The following is a 14957-nucleotide window of genomic DNA, read 5'->3' as shown; positions in this document are numbered from 1 at the left end:
GCTGTGTGGTGTCCCCAGGGCTGGGGGTGCTGCTGCCTCTTCTGGGTGGGAGGGGTAGCAAAGCCCAGTCCTCGACAGAAGGGGCAAAGCTGAGGGGCGAGTCGACGGGCAGCCTGTGTTGCTCCCAGAAGGGCCACAGACCAGAGGGGAATTGAGTCCCTGCATCCCCAGGGCCAGCAGAGTTGGAAGGGCCCCTCCATCCGGGCTGCCTACGTCAGGGCCAGCCACAAGCCAGGTGAGGACCCCTGGCCCCTGGGCCCAGCCTAGGCACTGACATCGGCTTCCCTCTTTCCTCCAGTGACGTGGTCCCAGGTGGCGAGCTCCCTGTGCCACCCCCCAGCTCCCCCCCGCCCCATCCCTGTTGTCCTAACAAGACCGCAGATGAATGTGGCACAAGGCTTTGCCAGGAGCCAGTCTGTGCTACATACGTGCAAGGCCAGGAGAGTCCAAAACACAAAACGACCACCCTGTGGGCACCTGTGCCCCGCACCCTGCCCGTTTTGGGGACGTGAAAGCCTGGGCTGTGGTCCCCTCCCTACAGGCTCGAGGATGAGCCCTGGAGCCTCCCTGCCTGCCCCCGCCTGGAAGAGGCTGTCAATCAAGCCTTAACCTTCCTGGCTTTGGGGAGCACAGAGGCCCCAAGACATCCTCGGGCCCCACCCCATGGGTGTGGCTGCACAAGGCTGCCAGCCTCAGGTTCGGGGCCTTGGAAACCTTTTCCAGCCTGAAGCGGTGGCATCAGGGTCCCTGCCTGCACCCTGGGTACCTCTGTGCTGAGCCAGGCACCCCCACCCTGCCTCCCTCAGCCATGCTGTCTCCTCAGGCCAGGCCCAAAGACCCAACCCAAGTCCCATGGCACTTGTGGGGTCTGGGCGAGGCCTGTCCCGCTGGGAGCCCAGGCAGCCTGGACCCTGGAACTGGAAGTCTGGCTGGAGGTGGGTGGCAGGATCGGGGAGAGCAGAGTGGACAGGTACAGGGTGCCCGGGAAGGTTGTTGGTGCTGGGGACGTAGGGGAAGGCAGGAGCTAGCCGGTCACTGTGGTTCAGCCGCTTCCAGCACATCCCACCCCAGAAGGAGCCTGGGCTGCCTGCAGGGTCTGGTGACACCAAAAAGCCAAGATGGGGTAAACGGAGGCCACAGCCTCTTCAGGAGCCCCCACCACCAGGGCATGCACTTGAAAGAGGAAGGTGGCCCGTGCGGAAGCAGGGTGGACAGGAGGGGTGGCCAGGACAGGCAGCGCCCAGGGAGGGGTGGTGGGGACCCGAGAGCCACCGAGGAGCTGGCTCGGCCACGCCCAAGCAGTAGGCATGTGGGCCTGTGCCAAGGCCTCACCCATGGCTGTCCAGGCCCACATCCTGCTGAGAAGCCCCCAGGCCCAAGATCCCACCCTGCTGCTCTGTGCAGAGGGGACAGGAAGCCAGACAGAAAGACGGACAAATACACACACAGATTCCACACACAGAGACACAGACATACAAACACACAGATTCACACACACAGACACACACAGACACAGAGACACACTGAGTCACAGATTCACACAGACACAGACACACACACAAACACAGAGATTCACATAGAGACACACAGACACACACAGATTCACACAAACACACATAGACACAGATTCACATACACAGAGACACAAACACAGATTCACACAGACACACAGATTCACACACACAGACACACTGAGTCACAGATTCACACAGACACAGACACACACACAAACAGAGATTCACATACACAGAGACACAGACACACACAGACACAAACATACAGACAGACACACACAGATTCCACACACAGACACACACACAAACATACAGATTCACATAGAGACACACAGACACACACACAGATTCACACAAACACACACATAGACACAGATTCACAAACACAGAGACAGACACAGATTCACAAACACAGAGACAGACACAGATTCACACAGAGACACATAGATTCACACACACAGACACACAGACACACAAACTCACAGACACACAGAAAAATACACATGGACACCACTGAGACACACAGACACCACACAGACACACACACACAAATACACATGGATGCCACTGAGACACACACACAGGCACCACACACCCAGAGACACACAGATACACACCACACAGACTCAGACACACAGAAAAATACACATGGATGCCATGACACACACACACTCGGAGACACGCAGCAGTGTGCTCTGGGAAACAGGATGGCCCAGGAAAGCATGACCGGCCTGAGTGTGGAAGGTCCGCAGGCTGAGGGAAACTGCCCATGAGTGACCCTGGCCTGCAGAACTCCCAGGCCTCAGTTTCCCCACCTGCCGATGAGGACAAATTGCAGAGGCGTGAGCGGCTGCTGCTTCCCCACCCCCCGGCAGGTGGCCGAGCGGCCTGCAGGCTGGGTCTCCAGGTGGGGACCCTCTGCTCTTCCTCCCCACCCACTGGACCCTAACACAGACCCCACTCTCTGGGGCCTCTGTCCACGCCTCCCTGCTGTCCTGAACATCCCTTGGGCAACTTCAGCTCCTCTGGGAGGGCAGGTCTCACCCTCCCTGCCCAGAGGGAGCCCCGACCTAGACCGAGCCTGGCTGGGGGACACAGAGGAGTCTGTGGGCCGGGGGGACCCCGCGGGGGCGGCGCAGGACTAGCCATGACTGCTTTCCTTCCCACCTTCTAGAAGATCACCCAGGCCCTGAAGGCAGAGGAAAGGAATCCCAAGGGCCCCTCACCCTGGCAAGGCCCTTTCCGGAGGTCAGCAGACAGCAGACAGGCCGAGGAAGGCTGTGGAGGGCTCTGCCCAGGCTGTGTCGAAAGAGCAGCAGATCCTGGAGCATCCCAGGGAGCCAGGGACACGGTTTGGGGGCGGGGTTTGAACCGTGCCTGGACCCATCAGTCTCGCTCACAGCCAGGGCTTCCCGATTCCTAAGTGATGCACGTCATGTGAATAGAAATTCATCAATATGCATCTTAAACAGAAGAGGACATGCAAGGTAGGAAAACACCGGCAGTGATACAACAGGTCTGCGTTCTCAGTACAGATACAGCTCATGTCATTCACGCAAACATTATAGAAAAACTGTCGCCAGGCGCAGTGACTCACGCCTGTAATCCCAACACTTTGGGTGGCCGAGGTGAGCGGATCATAAGGTCAGAAGTTTGAGACCAGCCTGGCCAATATGGTGAAACCCCAACTCTACTAAAAAATACAAAAAAAAAAAAAAAAAAAAATAGCAGGGCATGGCGGCAGGCACCTGTAATCCCAGCTACTCAGGAGGCTGAGGCAGGAGAATTGCTTGAACCCGGAAGGCAGAGGTTGCAGTGAGCTGAGATCGTCCCACTGCACTCCAGCCTGGGCAACAGAGCAAGACTCTGTCTCCAAAAAACAAAGAAAAAAGCTGTCAAAGGGTAGAAACTGATGATTCAAGGAAAACTATAATTAGCTAAGAAGTAAATGATCAATAATCAAACGAACATAATCAAAGAAATTTGAAATTAAAATTATTAATACACCCCTCCCAGGCAAAATAGCAAAGAGAGGGGTGGCATGGTGGGTCCCACCTGTAATCCCAGCACTTTGGGAAGCCAAGGTGGGAGGTCCTTTCGGGGAAAGAGAGGAAGGTACTCCCGCCTCCCCGACATTCCAAAATCATTAAAATGCACAGCCCAAACCCAGCATGGTGGCGGCCACCTGCAGATCCAGCTACTGGGGGCGGGTGGCTGAGGCCAGAGGGTCCTGAGTTTGAGACCAGCCTGGGCAAAGCATGGAGAACCCCATCTCAAAGATAAAATAAAATGCATGGTCCCTCATCAAATATAAGGCTTTGCTATAAAAATTTTGAGAGGCAGCGTACTGTGTCTTACAGCTGTAATCCTAGCACTTTGGGAGGCCTAGGCGGGTAAATCACGAGGTCAGAAGTTCAAGACCAGCCTAGCCAACATGGGGAAACAGTCTCTACTTAAAATACAAAAAAAATTAGCCAGGTGTGGTGGCGGGCACCTATAATCCCAGCTCCTTGAGAGGCTGAGGCAGGAGAATGGCTTGAACCTGGGAGGTGGAGGCTGCAGAGGCAGGGGTTGTAGTGAGCCGACATCGCGGCCCTGCACTCCAACCTGGGCAACAGAGCTAGACTGCGTCTCAAAAACATCACGCCCGGCTAATTTTTGTATTTTTAGGAGAGACGGGGTTCGCCATGTTGGCCAGGCTGATCTCGAACTCCTGACCTCCGGCGATCCGCCCACCTCGGCCTCCCAGAGTGCTGGGATTACAGGTGTGGGCCACTGCACCCCGTCAAAAATAATCTCTACAGAGCCCTTCAGCCGAAAGCTCGTTCCTGAAAATTATGCGGGAAAGTAAGGCGAGGAAAACGTTCGACAAAGGTTCGCTGCGGGCTCCTCGGGGCCGCAGGTGTGTCTGCTCGAGACGTCCCAACAGCCCCCGCGCCCGCCTGGCAGCGGAGGCCCCGCCCCGGAGCGCGCCACAGGCCAATCAGCGCCATGGGGCGGGTCCTCGGCGACGCGGCGGCCCCGCCCCTGCAGCGTCTAGCCCAGCTTGCTCCCGACGCTTCCCCTCAGGCTGGGCGGAGCGTGGCCACTTCCGCCAGGAGACGCCTTTGAGTCTTCCAACTTAAGCCTACCCGATGGATTTCCTATTCCTCTAACCCAGACCTGGGCGGCAAACCCTCCGAGGCCGCTGTCTCCACAGACTGTCAGATCCCGCCCTAAAGTGCCCGCGGCGGAACGGCCCGGGCGGAACCAACGGACGGCCGCGGGGGTGCGCTGAGCGTGCCATGCCCCCCCGTCCGTCTTCAGTGGAAGGGCCCGGGCGGTACCAACGGGCGGCCGCGGGGTGGGGAGGATCTGAGCGCGCCGTGTTCCTCCGCGTCTCCTGCGGTGAAACGGCCCGGGCGGAACCATCGGACCGCTGCTGGAGAACACTAAAAATCTCGCCGTGTTCTCTCCCTCATTTACCTTCAGTGGAACGGCCCGAGCGGAACCAACGGGCGGAACCAACGGGCGGCCTCGGGGTCACCGAAAAGCTCGCCGTGTTCTGCCCCTCATTTACCTTCCATGGAATGGCCCGAGCGGAACCAACGCGCAGCCGCCGGGACGTTGTGGGCTGTGGCGCTTTTCCGCGGCCACGCCTGTGGCGCAGCGAGGAGTCCGGTGACGGGTTTTGCGCGTCATTTCCGGCCCCGCGGGCGCCCCGTGAAGCCCACCCGGGTCCGCCAGGCCTGTGCTCCGAGCGGCCTCCACGGCGCGCCTCTCAGGCCCCGCCCGCCAGCGTCTCTTTGTTGCGGAGGCGCGGAGGCCGAGCGCTATGCCTGCGGCGGAGACCGCGTCCGGCTGTCGGTGGGTGCTGCGTGCCGGGTGCTCGGTGCTGAGTGCGCGGGCGCCCGGGGTTCCCCGGCCTAGAATCGCTTCTGGGGGTCCTCTCCTATGGCCGGCGGTTTGCGCGGAAAACGCTGCGGAAACGCGGGGTCTCCCTGGATTCGCACCCCTCAGCTTCTGCCCGGGAGCCGGTGGCGTTTCGCAAACGAGTTTGCGCATTTTCACGTCCGTGGGTCCACGGCGACCCTCACGCCCTGAAGCCCAGGAACGCTGTGTGGCGCGTCCACACACAAAAAAAGAAAAAGACACCAAAACTCCTGAGCCGAGTCCCCGTCTGGTGGCTTTTTATTTTTTTAGTTTTTTTTTTTTTTTTTTTTTTTTTTAGTGGAGTGCAACCTACTTAACCCAGGAAGCCTACAAATCACATTTTAAGGCCAAACGACTGAGGGTCGACCGAGCGCGGTGGCTCACGCCTGTAATCCCTGCACTTTGGGAGGCCGAGGCAGACGGATCACAAGGTCAGGAGTTCGAGACCAGCCTGACCAACTTGGTGAAACCCCGTCTCCACCAAAAATACAAAAATTAGTCAGGCGTGGTGGCGCACGCCTGAATCCCAGCTACTCAGGAGGCTGAGGCAGGAGAATTGCTTGATCCTGGAAGGCGGAGACTGCACCACTGCCCTCCACCCTGGGAGAGAGAGCAAGACTCCATCTCGGAAAAAAAAGAAAAGGGGTTGCTGAGAGGAATAGGAAGGCTTTGCACTCCACTCAGGTGTTTTCAACGTAGCAAATCAGAAAATGGAGGGGGAAAAAATCAGCGGATCTGGGAGTCCAGGCGCGCTTACTCTACGTCTATCACAGATGTTTAATGTGTAGGGCGCAGCGGGTCACCTGGCTGGGGGCACAGGGCATCCCTCCGCTGGCGCCTTGGCGTTAGGCGCTTGTGTGGTCTCCAGCTTCTGGGTTTTGGAAGTGGCATCTGTCCTACTGCCTGAGCCTCTGCCCGGTGGTTTCCTTGGGATGACCTCCCCAGGGAGCTTTGAGCCATGGGCGTGGTTTGGAGATTTGGGACACATTTTGCCTGAAATACTCTTCTGGCTGTTTGAACCCACCTGGGCTTCCTGACAGGGGCTCGGATTCTTAACCTCTGGTACAGGGGCCTGGGCAGGGGAAGTTCGCACAGTTGGACGGGGTGGAAAGTGAGCTTGGTCAGTAACCCGGCGCTGAAATTCCCGTGGGGGGACCAGCAGCTCCCGGGCTTCATCCCATGTTAAATCGAGGTTTTCTTTTCCTGTTAGTCCTAGGGTTCCACCTGGAGACTTGCACCCAGGCTGCGGAAGGGAACGATGTCACGTCTGAGATGAGGTTGAGAAAGGCTGGGGCACCTGTCCTGGGTGCTCTCTCCCGCTCCCTGGTGAGCTTGCTGTGATGAAAGCCCCTGCCAGGCTGTGGGCATCCTGTGGAGAAGCTCACCTGGCAAGAAACTGGTTGGGGGGTTTCCACCTACAGCCAGCACGGAACTCACCTTGCATGCCAGCCCATGTGAGTGAGCTCAGAGGCGGAGCCCAGCCCCAGTCGAGCCTTCAGATGAGGCCACAGCCCTGGTCCATGGTATGACTGCAGCTTCAAGAGGGACCATAAACCTGAGGCAGCTGGCCAAGCCTCCCCCAGATTCCTGCTCACGGGAGCCAAGATCAGAAGCACTGTTTGGAGCTGGTAAGTGTGCAGTGACTGTTACAGGGCAGTAGAGAAGGAACATGCACCTTCTCCTCCTTTTTTTTTTTTTTTTTTGAGACAATGTCTCCCTCTTGTCGCCCGAGCTGGAGTGCAATGGCGAGATCTCAGCTCACTGCAACCTCCGCATCCTGGGTTCAAGTGATTCTCCTGCCTCAGCCTCCCAAGTGGCTGGGATTACAGGAGCCCGCTACCACACCTGGCTAATTTTTTGCATTTTTAGTAGAGACAGGGTTTTGCCATGTTGGGCAGGCTGGTCTCAGACTCCCAACCTCAGATGATCTGCCTAAGTTCCAAAGTGCTGGGATTACAGGCATGCCTTTTTTTTTCTTTTTTTGAGACAGCATCTTTCTCTGTCACGGAGTGCAGTGGTGCAATCTCAGCTCACTGCAACCTCTGCCTCCAGGGTTCAAGCAGTTCTCTGCCTCAGCCACCTGAGTAGCTGGGATTACAGGTACACACCACGACACTTAGTTAATTTTTATATTTTTAGTAGAGACAAGGTTTCTCCATGTTGGTTAGTCTGGTCTTGAACTCCTGACCTCAAGATCCACCCACCTTGGCCTCCAAAGGTACTGGGATTACAGGTGTGAGCCACTGTGCCCGGCCCACTTTGTGGTATACTTTGGTGAAACACAATTCTTCATTTAGCCAATTTAGTCAATCTGACCTTTTTTTTTAATGTGTCATGCTTTTGGGGTTTTGGTTGGAGATATTCTTGTCCTACCCTGAAAAGGGTCAGGAAGACATTTCCTGATCATAGGGTTTTACACATATAAGTTTCACGTAAGAGCAGGCGGCCTGGGTTCAAATCCTGACACTGCTGCTATGAAGCCATATCTTCACTTTGTGTGTCTCCTGTGGGTGATGACCTCGCCTTTCCCAGAGGGCTGTTTTGGGGACTCACTGCTGTGCAGAGTGCTGAGGCCTCCTCCAGCACCACAGTGAGGGCTGTGTCGTGTTACTAATTATCGTCAACTGATACAGAATCAAAATCCGGTTTCTTTCTTCCCCGGCTTGGTATCGTAGGCTGAATACGCTTCCTTCGTCAGCAATTCATGGTACCGCCTATGCGGGTCAGAATTGTGCATGTGCTAGACCTGTTTTTGTTTTTTTGAGACAGTCTTGCTCTGTCACTCAGGCTGGAGTGCAGTGGTGCAGTCTCGGCTCATTGAAGCCTCCGTCTCCCAGATTCAAGCGATTCTCCTGCCTTAGCCTCCCAAGTAGCTGGCACTACCAGCACCCACCACCACATGAAGCCGATTTTTGTATTTAGTAGGGTTTCTCCATGTTGGCCAGGCTGGTCTTAAACTTTTGACCTCGGGTGATTCTCCCGCCTTAGCCTCCCAAAAAGCGCTGCGATTACAGGCGTGAGCTACCGTGCCCGGCCTATATATGCTAGACCTATTTCAAGGCCCTTATTCTTTTTTTCTTTTCTTCTTTTTTTGAGACAGAGTTTCACTCTTATTGCCCAGGATGGAGTGCAATGGCGTGATCTCAGCTCACCGCAACCTCTGCCTCCTGGGTTAAAGCGATTCTCCTTCCTCAGCCTCCTGAGTATCTGGGATTATAGGCATTTGCCATCATGCCTGGCTAATTTTGTATCTTTAGTAGAGACGGGGTTTCTCCATGTTAGGCTGGTCTTGAACTCCTGACCTCATGATCCGCCCGCCTTGGCCTCCCAAAGTGCTGGGATTACAGGTGTGAGCCACCGCACCCGGCCTTCGAGGCCCTTATTCTTTTGCATTTGTTTATGTGCCCGTCCCTGCACCAAGGTCTCAGACTGAAGTACAAGTCCTCAGGTCTTGGGAGGATGCTGCCGCTCCCTCCCCGCGTCCCCGTCTCCTCGCAGGACGCATTTGTGTCCTTCGTGCGCGCGTCGCGTTCCCTCTGTAATTGATACGTGCCTCGTAGGGCTGGGTCTGTCTTGAGACTCCGTAGCTGCTGTCTCTAAGCTTTGACTCAGCTGTAGTGTCCACTGGTGACTCGGTTGTGATTATCAGGATTGTTGTGATGGTTACCAGATGGTGACTTCTAATCCCGTCCCTCCTCTGATGATCACGGATTGGGTTTGTACCGGGAAGAAGAACTTCCCCTCCTTTGCCGTTGCTTCCTCAGCGTGGCCTCGTGGGCTCTTGTTTTCGTGGGGGTTCGGATCGTTCACCGCGCCTTTTCCTCTGCGTTTCCAAGTGCATGAGCCTGCCCTCGGCCGGCGCCCCGTCCATTCCTGGAGCACAGACTTGCTGGCCCAGCTAACGTGACGGGCTCACCTGGTACTGTTCCCACTCCAGCCCTAGAATCAGTCATTTCTCCAAGGAGCCTGGTTGACTTTAGTGGAGAAAGAGATTTGTTGTTGTTATTTTTTGTTTTGTTTTGTTTTTTAGAGTCTCGCTCTTTGCCCAGGCTGGACCGCAATGGCACAGTCTCAGCTCACTGCAACCTCCGCCTCCTGGGTTCAAGCGATTTTCGTGTCTCACCGTCCTGAGTAATTTTTGTATTTTTCGTAGAGATGGGGTTTCGCCATGTTTCCCAGGCTAGTCTCGAACTCCTGAGCTCAAGTAATCCACCTGTCTCATCCTCCCAAAGTGCTGGGATTACAGGTGTGGGTCACTGCACCCAGCCCCTTTAGTGGAGAATGATATTTAGAAACCAAGGTGAGGGCTCTGTGGGCACCGTCCAGCTGTTGCCGTCTCTGGGCAGATGTGTTGGTTTCGGGTGTATGTGTGCGTTCGTGTCGCCTGTCCACCCGTCTGTTCAATGTTAAAGCCCGTGCGCTCTGGCCCAATAGCACCTTCACAGGCCAACACCACAGGGTCATCCCATCCATCCTCCTTTCTTTTTTTTTATGAGCGAGAGTCTCTGTTGCCCAGGCCGGAGTGTGGTGGCATGATGTTGGCTCACTGCAACCTCTGCCTCCTGGTTCAAGTGCTTCTTTTGCCTCAGCCTCCCCAGTAGCTGCATTACAGATGCACACCACTGCACCCAGCTAATTTTTGTATTTTTAGCAGGGATTGGGTTTCTCCATGTTGGCCAGGCTGGTCTTGAACTCCTGACCACAGGTGATCCACCCACCTCGGCCTCCCAAAGTGCTGGGATGACAGACATGAGCCACTGCATCCAGCCTCTTCTTTTCATTTTTATGTTTTCACTGCAAGGCGACCTTGAAGGGTTTCTTCCCTATTTGCATCTGTCTTTACTTGCAATACGAAATCTGGCTCCATCATCTACAAAATATGTATGTATTTGCTCAATCCAGAATTCCTAACCTATGCCTCAGCAAAAAAATAAACAAAAGGGAGGCCAGGCGTGGTGTCTCACACCTGTATCCCCAGAACTTTGGGAGCCCAGGCAGGTGGATCACGAGGTCAGGAGTTCGAGACCTGCCTGACCAATATGATGAAACCTCATCTCTACTAAAAATACAAAAATTAGCCGGGTGTAATGGCTCATGCCTGTAATCCCAGCTCTTTGGGAGGCCGAGGTAATTGTCTCATCACCTGAGGTTGGGAGTTTAAGACCAACGTAGCCAACATTGACGAAACCCCATCCTGACTAAAAATACAAAATTAGCCGCGCATAGTGGCACATGCCTGTAATTCCAGTTACTCTGGAGACTGAGGCAGGAAAATCGCTTGAACCCTGGAGACGGAGGTTGCAGTGAGCTAAGATCAAGCCACTACAATCCTGAGCTCAGGTAGTCCACGTAGCTTTAGCTGACAGAGACTCCCTATCAAAAAAAAACCGAAAGGGAAAAGCGTGCTTAGAATTCAGTGTGTATCTGGAACCCGTGTGTGTCTGGAGCCCTTATGTCTGGGGCTCCGTGTGTGTGTGGAGCTCCGTGTGTGTGTGGAGCCCGTGTGTGTCTTGAGCTCTTTTGTCTGGAGCTCCATGTGTGTCTGGGGCTCCGTGTGTGTCTGGAGCCCTTGTGTGTCTGGAGCCCCATGTGTGTCTGGAGCGCTTGTGTCTGTCACCTGTGCACCCACATCCAGCGTCCATGCACCTGAGTTTTCCAGGCTTGTTCTGCTGCTCCCCTCAGTGTGAATGTGGTGTTCATTTGATCTGTGGTGTGGTCCATGCATTCCTGTTTGTGTTCCATTTCAGAGACCCTAGTTGATTTAATTGTTGCAAGTGACATGCATTCATGATCCGAGAAGTCAGACCTGCAGCCGACCGCCTCACTCCACTCCCGCCAAGCCCCTCCCCCGTTACTGAGGAGTCTCGCTATTCTTAGGTGTATCCTTCCTGCGTTTCTTTTTTTTTTTTTCTGAGGCAGGGTCTGGCCGTGTCACCCAGGCTGGAGTGCAGTGGTGAGATCATGGCTCATTGCAGCCTCATCCTCTCAGACTGGAGCGATCCTTCCCCCGCAGCTGGACCAGAAGTCCTGGGCACACCACCACGCCCAGGCCTAATTTTTGTCTTTTTTTTTTTTCATAGATGAGGTTCTATCTTGTTACTCAGCCTGGTATCAAACTCCTGGGCTCAAGCAGTCCTCCTGCCTCGGCCTCCCAAAGTGTTGGGACTACTAGCATGAACCACCACACCTGGCCAAAAAATGTTCAGACTTTTTGTTTTGAGAAACTTTTTAGACTTACAGAAGAGCTGCGGAAGCTTACGCATAGGCCCTTCTCTCTGCTTTCCCTGATGCTAGGACCTCATGGAGCCTCGGTTCCACTCGCTGGCATCACACGGCCCTGGCAACGGTCCACAGGCTGTGTTCAGGGCCGATCTGCTCCCGCCCCCTCTGTGCTGTGAGCCGCCCGGGGTCCCACGTGGCATCCAGCCGTCCTGCGCCTTGGGCTCTCGTCCTGGCTCTCGTGGCCTGCATGCTTTTGGATTTGCCTGGCGTCTTCTCGCAATTAGATGTGCAGTTACACATTTCGGGCAAGAAAGGCTCAGAGGTGACGGAGCTTCCCCAGCAGCAGGCCAGGGAGAGCAGCAAGTCGCTGTGTCTCCCGTCTGGTGACTTTGCCCCTGGCGAAGGCAGCGTCTGCCGGTGTCTCCACGGCGAAGTTACGCCTTCCCCTTCGTAATCAGCAAACATCTTGCGGGGAAGTCACTGGGGAGGACACACAGCCATCCTCAAGTTTTACGCCAGGTCCTGCTTCCTCTCTGGACATCTGTTTGGTTTCGTTCATGCCGCAGGGGCTGTTCCTGTCTGGTTTTGTCCACACCCGCGGGGCTGTTCCTGCTGGTTTCATGACTTTTCTGTCTACTGGATGTGTTGCTTCTGCCTGAGAGCCTCTGCCCGGGGCTGGCGGCCTCCTGGGAGCTTTCAGGTCACTGCTCCTCCCCCACTGCCACCACTCAGACTGGTGACCTTTGATCTTCTGTCTTCATTGTTGATCTTCATCCGTCAACGTTCTCAGGCCTGACTTGTGGGAGTTTCTGCCCAGAGAGGACTTGTTTCTCTGTCTGCCCACAGCTGGGTCCCCTGCAGGCCCCCAATCTGCCTGGCCACCCCAGGCTGGGTGGCCCAGCCCCACCTCCAGCTCCCCTCTCTTCCTGTTGGGAGGGTGGTCCTGGGAGCCTCCCTACGTCTCACGAGCACCGAGACCCCTCACAGCTGCGCCGTCCAGGGTCCGGTTGGATTGAGTTGGAGCTTCCGTGGAGCCACCTGCCCGCCCTCCATGAGGCAGGAGGCCCTGGTGAGGTTTTGCTTCTGCTGTCCTGTTAGTGATTTTCAAGGCCCACTTGGGTGCGGCTGGTCCCCACTTACTGTGGATGAGTTGTGATTTTCTGACTTTATCATGGTAGGAAAGCCGAATGTGTTCAGCAGAAACGCTGCCCTGAGCTCACAGCCGTCCTCTCTCTTCCTGACCTCTGAGCTCACAGCCATCCTCTCTCTCCCTGAGCTCTGAGCTCACAGCCATCCTCTCTCCCTGAGCTCTGAGTTCACAGCCGTCTTCTCTCCCTGAGCTCTGAGCTCACAGCCGTCTTCTCTCCCTGAGCTCTGAGCTCACAGCCATCTTCTCTCCCTGAGCTCTGAGCTCACAGCCGTCCTCTCTCCCCTGAGCTCTGAGCTCACAGCCGTCTTCTCTCCCCTGAGCTCTGAGCTCACAGCCGTCTTCTCTCCCTGAGCTCTGAGCTCACAGCCGTCCTCTCTCCCTGAGCTCTGAGCTCACAGCCGTCCTCTCTCTCTCTGATCTGAGCTCACAGCCGTCCTCTCTCTCTGTCTGATCTGAGCTCACAGCCGTCCTCTCTCCCTGAGCTCTGAGTTCACAGCTGTCCTCTCTCTCCCTGAGCTCTGAGCTCACAGCCATCTTCTCTCCCCTGAGCTCTGAGCTCACAGCCGTCCTCTCCCTGAGCTCTGAGCTCACAGCCGTCCTCTCTGTCTCTCTGATCTGAGCTCACAGCCGTCCTCTCTCTCACTTCCGGTGGGATTGTCTGTGAATTCCACAAGCTGTTTGGCCCGCTAATAGCCAGACCGCGTTAGGTGGCTTCGCCCAAGTGTCGCTGATGTGAGTGTCGGCACGCGAAGGTGGACAAGGCACGTTAAGTGCCAAAGGATGGGCGGGGGGCTGTCTGTGGAGACATCAGTGGCCTTGAAAAGAAGGTGCACTGGGGCAGGCGTCTCACGACGGCTGAGTGCCCACCCTGCTGCCCATGGGTCTCCTGGGCCCTGCCCCACTCCGTGTGTGAGTGGACAGCAAGCGATTCTCCCTCCTCAGCCTCCCAAAGTGCTGGGATTCTAGGTGTGGGCCACGGCCCCTGCCATTTTTTCTCTTTTCTGAGACGGGAGTCTCGCTCTGTCATCAGGCTGGAGTGCAGTGGAGTGATTTCAGCTCACTGCAACCTCTGCCTCCTGGGTTCAAGCAATTCTGCTGCCTCAGCCTCTCGAGTAGCTGGGACTACAGGCACACACCGCCATGCCTGGCTAATTTTTGTATTTGTAGTAATGACATGGTGTCACCATGTTGGCCAGGATGGTCACGATCTCTTGACTTCATAACCCACCCCCCTCCGCCTCCCGAACTGCTGGGATTCCAGGCGTGAGCCACCGCGCCCGCCCGGCCATTCACAGCACTTCAGGTGGGATTCTTCTCCCCCACCCCGTGTGAATCTCGAACTCTCAAAACAACTTAGGAAGGACCTGGGCCTTCTCACCTGGGGTCCGGCACCTGAAGGTGACGTGGCTTTTCCCCTGGGGCCCGTCCCCAAGACGAGGGATCCGGGTGCTCGAATTACCCGCCTTTCACTCTCATGCACTCTCGAATTTGTTTTTCTGCACGAGACATCGTGCTTCCCACACACCTGCCAGCGCTTTCCCTGCTGCGGTGGGCTTGGGGTCCGCCCTGTTGGCACTGGGGCTGAGCCCCTTCGTTTCCGTCGTAGCTTCAGCTCCGTGAATAAATTATATTTGTTTCTCTTGTTGACAGGCGCTTAGGTTGTAATTCTTTCAGTGTTTGCTTTGTCTTGTTTTGCTACTAACAAAAAATGCTGCATTGAACACCCACCTCTAAGACTGTTACCAGAACCTGTGAAGAGACTTGGCCCTCTGTGACCAGGTCAGCCTCAGTGACGTGCTCTATTAATTTTCTTGTTTTTTATTGCTCCCTGTCACCTGCATGACCTTTGAAAGGTCGCACCCAGTCAGGCACGGTGGCGCACGCCTGTAATCCCAGCACTGTGAGAGGCCGACGAGGGCGGATCACAAGGTCAGGAGTTCGAGACCAGCCTGGCCAACATGGCAAAACCCCATCTCTACTAACAGTACAAAAATTAGCCAGGCATGGTGGCGGGTGCCCATAACCCCAGCTGTTCAGAAGGCTGAGGCAGGAGAATCGCTTGAACCCGGGAGGCAGAGGTTACAGTAAGCCGAAATCGCGTCACTGCACTCCAGCCTGGGCGATAGAGTGAGACTCCTTCTCAACAAATAAAAAAAGAG

The 14957-nt window shown here is 55.6% G+C and overlaps 1 protein-coding gene across 5 annotated transcripts in view; it reads left to right on the top strand.

Moving 5' to 3' along the window:
- Positions 1-5297: 5297 nt before the first annotated feature.
- SLC35E2B (solute carrier family 35 member E2B) overlaps positions 5298-14957 on the top strand; it is a 30153-nt gene continuing 20493 nt past the window's right edge. The window contains exons 1-2 of one of the 5 annotated variants that reach the window (XM_012467890.2): positions 5298-5360; positions 6637-7054. The gene's annotated coding sequence lies outside the window, so the exon portion shown is untranslated. Of the gene's footprint in view, positions 5361-5701; positions 5858-5897; positions 6211-6343; positions 7055-14957 lie in introns of those variants that run through there. The other 4 variants (XM_012467893.2, XM_012467892.2, XM_012467891.2 and 1 more) reach the window with 4 other exon arrangements.

Source organism: Aotus nancymaae, unplaced genomic scaffold, assembly GCF_030222135.1.
Source record: "Aotus nancymaae isolate 86718 unplaced genomic scaffold, 86718_ANA_hifiasm-v0.15.2.pri h1tg000250l, whole genome shotgun sequence".
Lineage (NCBI taxonomy): Eukaryota > Metazoa > Chordata > Mammalia > Primates > Aotidae > Aotus > Aotus nancymaae.
This window is presented reverse-complemented; position numbering and strand designations above follow the sequence as displayed.